The following is a 7,353-nucleotide window of genomic DNA, read 5'->3' on the forward strand; positions in this document are numbered from 1 at the left end:
CTAGACCAGAAAATAAAGAGCAAAATTCCACAAATGAATTATTACGGTTTTTAATTAAGGAAATTAAGGGTATTTTCATTTAAAACTAAATACAATAGAAATAAATAAAATCACCCACTAAATTCGTTAGACCAGTACGTGGGAGACTATCTATAAATTCCCTTGAGGTAAAAGAAAAAAATGTCAATTAAAATTAAGCACAACAACATTTCGATACGTATTTAAATATTACATATAGCATGGTATTATTAAAATAGAATAAGGTAAATAAAGCATTAAGAAAACAACAACAAATAGAGACAGGTGTTTAAATATTACAATACAAAGAATAGAACAGCAAAACTGGTCCCCAAGTACTGTAAATTGTGGAACCGAACTCGACTCATGCAATTCATCGGAATTCCGTATCACTTATATTAATTTGATGCGGACGATATCATAGTCTATGATAGAATAAATGATCTTAATAACAAATACTATTGCATATTCGGCTGATTTCCCCATCTTAAATTCTAATTAATTCTCTGATATAATTTTATGTTTCTATAAATGCGGATTTTTATTATTTTTTCCACAATTTTCGTTAGATTAGAAACAAGAGCTAACGGTCTATTATTTGACATATTCAAATCCCTCTTTTCAAAAAGAGTCTTTTATTAATAAGCTATATAGGGTGGAATCTTGTGTAAACTGTTAATTTTAAATGTACCATCGCTATCTAATCTATTCCAGACTCTTTAGAATTTAAATTATTTATATAACACTTTCAACACCAATAATATGGGTTGGGTAAAAAATTATTATATTACTTAAAATATTTCTTTTCATTGCTGATGTTTTCAGTTTTGTAATTACTTTTACAAATTGTTCCTAGAATTAGAAGTAGGTACTTTATCAGTAATTATTTTGTCAGTTGTTTTTAATTCTTTTATTTCTATTGTTTCTTTTTTTAATAATGATGATTCTAAAATGTATTTGACACTTTCGAAACATTACTAATATGAATACGTTTTCTAAAATAATAAAATAAATCTGGAATCCCGTAGTTTGTATTCATTAATAGAACGAACTGCCTACGAATAAAAATAATGTCTAATTAGTATATGCGATTATTTTCTGGAATGATTCACTATCTTAAGTGTTTGCTATCCTAAATGCTAAACTTTTCGACTTATGCTGCAGTAGAACACAACGAAAATTTCTGATTTTAATACACTACATTATTTATCTTTAAGTTTGCGAAAAAAATATTAGGCGAAAGTTATTGCATTTGATGAGTTAAATACATGGTTAAAACTTTGGCACTTATTTTTGAGACATCCTGTGTGAAAGAGGTGCAGAATTTCTAGAAATTAAAAAAAAAAGCTAACGTGTGCAAGAAATGACATAATCGACATGCTATACAGTTGTTGCGTCGTATATAACTATATTTATCATTTTAGAAATAAATTAGTTTGCACCTGTTTGGTATATCTACGTGCCGTGTTTTTATATTCAAATAGTTTAAAATTAAGTAGAAACTTGTAAAGAAAGTTATGTTGTTTATATGCGTGCACGAATTTCGACAAAAATATAGTTTTCTTCCAGAACAAAAAAACTGTGAAATTGATTGATTACTAAATATCACTGTTTATCAAAACAGGTATGTTATATCGTCCAAAGTCTTCCATTTCCAGTAAATGAAAAAACATTTTATTCTAAACTATATTTCAATTAAATTGAAAAAAATATTTTTGATGAATGAATGAATTTACCTGGTTTTGCATATTCTTCCTTTCCTTACAATTAGATAATTTGTGTAATATACTATAATGTTCATATCTATAACATTTTAGGACATTTATTTTTATGGATTTGATAAACTCAAATAGATCTCAGGACAGTAATATAAAAATGTATTATTGCGTTTAAGCTGTATAATTGCTAATGTGTTCTTATCAGGAATAGGTTAAGAACTTAAATAGATTTATTACAAACAAACCGTTAAACAAATTAAACATTTTCGTAATGATTGCTTTAGGTTTCTAATTAAAATTAGTTCCATCCAGATTTCAGTGTACCTAGTATCTAGAATGTCCAGAAATGGCTGAGCCAAATTTCAAAAGTAGCTTCCATAGGACAAGTTACCTCAGTACATTTATACTTCTTTAAAAAATCCCAGTAATTTTTTTTTACCAGGTTATTAATATTAAATAAAATCATATTTCTAATAAACATTGACTTCTTGTAGCTAATTCAAATAAATTTAAAAGAAAATGAAATAAAAATAAATTTAAAAGAAAATATATTTTTTATGCGGAATCAACATGATTCAAAAACACATCCATTTAACTTAACGATCTGTAGACAGGGTTAAACAAGGGGGACACATATCTTCCTATACGCCGCTAATGTAAGAAATGTAATTTTAAGATAATTTTTATTGTTTTTTGCGCTCTTATAACGTAAACCACATTTAAATCTGATGTAATATGTCCTGTAGCTATAAGGGAAGCATTTTTGGACTAAAATAATTTAAATTCACTTGTTTTTATCTTACGAATCTGTGATTGTTGCACGGCTGGTATAACATGGAACTGAAGTGTATCTGTCAATTAAAAGCTTTAGTTCCGAGTATTAACACTGTTTTTGCACTCAGTGACCTGAAGTAGAATTGATCATTAATTAAAATTTTTATATACTTCATAACCGAGAAATATTAAATGTAAGATGGTATTTAACAAATATATTTAAAACATTTTTGGATTACTTTGAACTTGAAGACTGAAACAGCAGTTCAATCCACGGCGTGGAATAAAAATTTGATATCTTATCGCATATTGTTATATGAATTTGGCATGACTTGGCATTGAAGTATAATTACTTATTAAATAGGTAGGTATTATTTTACATTGCGACACTTTGACAACAAGAAAAAAAAACTTTTAAAAAAAAACATATATTCTATTATTAGACTTATTAGATTATTAGATCGTATTTTTTTACTCAGTTTTATATGAAATAAGCTAATTAAAACAAATATAATAAAATTTCAAAAATCTAATCAAATGAAGTCAAATAAAGTTTTTAGATTTCTGGTATCAGATAACATTGTTTGACTCCATTTGGTAGCATTTTTTAGATTTCTTTTAATTTGTTTGAATTGGCTTAATACCTTTAAAATTGAGTTTTTCACTCCATACAAAAAAATATTTCATATTTTTTTCTGAAATAAATATTAAAAGGCGATTGTAAAAAAATGATAGTAACAATTAGTAACAAAATACGATTTTGATACTTTACATATACAGGGTGTACCAGTGTCAGCGTACAAAAATTCACCAGGGGGTAGACCAGACCAAAATAAGATTAAAACTCTTATAAAATATTTTTCTGCGATGCACTCTTACTGAGTTACAGGGTGTTGTTTAGAAAAAAATAATAACAACTTTCCGCAATAACTCAAAAACCCTTTCAAGGATTTAAGTAATTTTTGGGTGAAGTGTACATCTATTTAAGGTCATTAAAACTAAATGATGGTTATTTCGATCTGACGCCAGGGGCGACCTAGGCCAACATGTCCTCAAAGTTATGTCTTCATAACCTTTGCATATCCTAGTTTAATGTAATTTGATTACGTTTTCCTGAACCTGCAATCGATTCTGAACAAAAAATGTGTCCTTGTTTCATAGCTCAAAAATGAACCATTTTCGAATAAATTGGATCTAAAGTATCGACTGCATTAGTTCGTAGAAACATGCATGTAAAGATTTTATTTCTTGTTATCTAGTAGGTACCTGTCATTATAAAAAACAAAGTTGTTTACCGTTGAGGTACAGTTTCCCATGTAGCTGCGGCTCAATGAATATGAAGAAGCTAAACAAGTTTTCTACGAATTATTTAATATTTGGTTACCTATAGGGAAACTAAAAATAAAATTGAAAATTATGTAATAGAAACGAAATTATGTTAGCAAAATGACAATATTAAATATAAAAATAGAAAACAATTATTTCAATAAATGCTCGAAATGCTGTCCATTTACTTCAATGTATGCCCGACATCATTTGACCAAGGAATTGTAAACCCTTCGCAAATCAACGGTTACTTGAATTTTCTCGGCGGCTACATTAATTTTTTGAAGTAAATCGTCTCTCGTGTTATTGGGTTTGGCATACACCAGTTGCTTCATATGACCACAGTAAAAAAAAATCAAGCGGGTTGAGGTCAGGGAACCTGGGAGGCCACATAATAGGTCCATTTTTTCCAATCCAGCGTTTTGGAAAATGTAAATCGAGCCACGCAGATACCTGTCTTCCGTTACGAGTAGATGCTCCATCTTGTTGGTAGTACATTTGATTTCGCAAAGCTAAGGGAACATCATCTAGTACGCCATCAAATTCTCTAAAAAATCCGTGTATCTCTCTGAACTCAAACGGTCTACAATAATTTGAAGAATCAGAATGACTCCGTTGAAGATTCCTCCCCAGACATTTATGAAGAATCTTTTTTGAAACGCGGAGGGTTATATCACATGCGGATTTTCAATGGATAGACATGAAAATTTTTTAAATTATTTATAGCATTTCTCATAAAGATAGTTTCATCACTCCACAATATCTTTTGATGGAAATTTTCGTCATTATAGATATTTTCTAACAACCATCTGCAAAATTGTACCCTTTTTTCGGAATCATAAGGATGCAAAGTTTGTACTTTATGTAGATGGTATGGGTGCATTTCTTCTCGGTTTAAAATTCTCCAGTCGCTGCTTAGTGGAGTACCTACTTACGCTGATATTCTTCGGACACTGGTGGAAGGATCATCAACAACAGCAGCTATTACATTTTCTTCCAAATTACCACTTATTCTGGTATTTTCAATTTTAACACTCCCAGTCTCACGGACTCTTTGGAAAACTCATTGGAATACGTGCTGTGAAGGTTGCCTTCTGTTTGGAAACAAGTGTAGATATTCTCGTGAGGTTATCAATGAATTTCCATCACAGAAACCGTAGGCAAATATCATATCGGTATATTTGTTGTTAGAAAATTCCATAATACTTAATATCTTGTTGTTTTGTAAACTTAATTTCTCGTAACTTCGAGTACTGTAATTAATTTTGACATGTACGCCTGTAAACAACTTTGTTTTTTATCATCCTACTAGATAACAACAAATAAAATCTATACATGCATTTTTCTATGAATTAATGCAGGCGATGTTTTAGACCCAATTTACTCGAAAATGTTTCATTTTTGAGCTATGAAACAAGAGCACATTTTTTGTTCAGAATCGATTGCAAGTTCAGGAAAACGTAATCAAATTACATAAAACTAGGATATGCAAAAGTTATGAAGACATAACCTTGAGGACAAGTTGGCCTAGGCCACCCCTGGCGTCAGATGGAAATAACCACCATGTAGTTTTAATGACCTTTAATAGATGTACACTTCACGCAAAAATTACTTAAATAATTGAAAAGGTTTTTGAGTTATTGCGGAAAGTTGTTATAATTTTTTTCTAAACAACACCCTGTAACTCAGTGAGAGTGCATTGCAGAAAAATATTTTATAAGAATTTTAATCTTATTTCGGTCTGATCTACCCCCTGGTAAATTTTTGTACGCTGACACTGGGACACCCTGTATTATTGTCGAACGAAGCTGACGGCACAATTCATGTGACTTGCGGAAAATACTTACAATTGCAAAAATAACAAACTGTTATGCAATTTAGATCAACTTATCACTCTTCAAATGTCAGCATCTATCCAGATACAACACTTGAATGAACTTTTGTAACAACAATTGATTTGTCTCTGTAGGTTTTTAGATAAAGATAATTATTGATCTAAAAATTGAGTAAAGATATGGGTTTAGTAAAACTGTGAAGTGTAATTACCTTAAATACTTGGATCTCCATAACTAATAGGTCCAGGAATTAAAATCCATTTTTTTATAAAACGAATCATTTTAGTCACAGCAAGTATAACTGTCTTAAAATAAATTGAAAAAGATATTATTAAAAAACAAAAGACCGTTTCAGATATTCCTTTATATTAAAAATAGAAAAATAGTTAACTTAGAAACGATTTTGTATGAGAATTATCCAAAGTCTTGAGATATTCCCAAAAGTTTAAAAGTTTTAGAAAAAAAATAAACAAGTCGAGTGTGACACAAACTTACCAGGTTTTCATAGTTAAATAAGCCCAACCGTCTTAGATTGAATATCAAAAAATGGAATATCTTAGGACAGGTGCTTTTCCTATAGTTTGGAAAAATTCTCATATTATACCGTGCCCGAAAAAAAAGTAATCCGGTAGCTCTCTCAGATTATCGTCCCATTAGCATTTTACCAACCTTACCTAAAGTGCTTGAAAGAATTTTAAATAACCAGCTTAATATTTTTTTAAAGGAAAATAACATTCTACCCCCAATTCAATCTAGATTCAGAGAATCACACAGTACAACTACAGCGCTGCTTCATGTTACAGATGATATATTTAAAGCAAATGACAATAACTTTAATACCTGCTTAGTTTTATTAGACTTTAGTAAAGCGTTTGATACTTTGGACCATGTTATCTTGATAAAAAAGGGGTAATAATGTAATTTCCTTCTTTACTAGTTATATGTTTAATCGTTGACAAAAGCTTTACTCAGGAAATGATTTCTCCCTTTACAGATTTGTTAAACAGAGAATACCTCAAGGGAGTATATTGGGGCTGACGTTATTTCTGTTTATACTGCTGATTTTTTCTCACATCTTACCTATTGCAAAATTCACCAGTATGCTGATGATACTCAGATGTATTTTTCTTTTAACCAGAACGATATGTTGCCTGCCATGAATTGTATTAATAGATACTTAACTGCCATTGTTCGTGTTCAAAAGCTAGTTTTGAATGAAAAAAAATCTGAACTTCTACTTTACGGTAAGGGAAGATTTAATCTCATAAATAATCCTAATTTCGTAATAAAAATTAACGATGAAATTTTGAAGCCTGTTAGCTTTTTAAAAATCTGGAAGTTATAATAGATGATGATCCGAGATTCAACAATCATGTCGTTAATCTGGTTAAAAAATCATATAATAAACTAAAATTATTGTACAGAAGGAGTTTTTGAGTAATGACATAAAATTATTATTGTGTGACTCATTGATTATGTCATTTCTGGCTTACTGTGATGTTGTATACTGGCCTAATTTAACTGCGAAAGATAAGAGCGCCCTCCAAAAAATACAAAATAGTTGTATTAGATTTTCCTTTAACAACAAGAAAAACAAAAAACAGTCAAAATATTTATTATGTACAGTTCTCTAAGCGAATCCGAAATGTTTACAATTACACTGGAAATAATTTGAATGTGTT

This window comes from Anoplophora glabripennis, unplaced genomic scaffold (assembly GCF_000390285.2).
Source record: "Anoplophora glabripennis isolate ALB-LARVAE unplaced genomic scaffold, Agla_2.0 scaffold278, whole genome shotgun sequence".
Taxonomy (NCBI): domain Eukaryota; kingdom Metazoa; phylum Arthropoda; class Insecta; order Coleoptera; family Cerambycidae; genus Anoplophora; species Anoplophora glabripennis.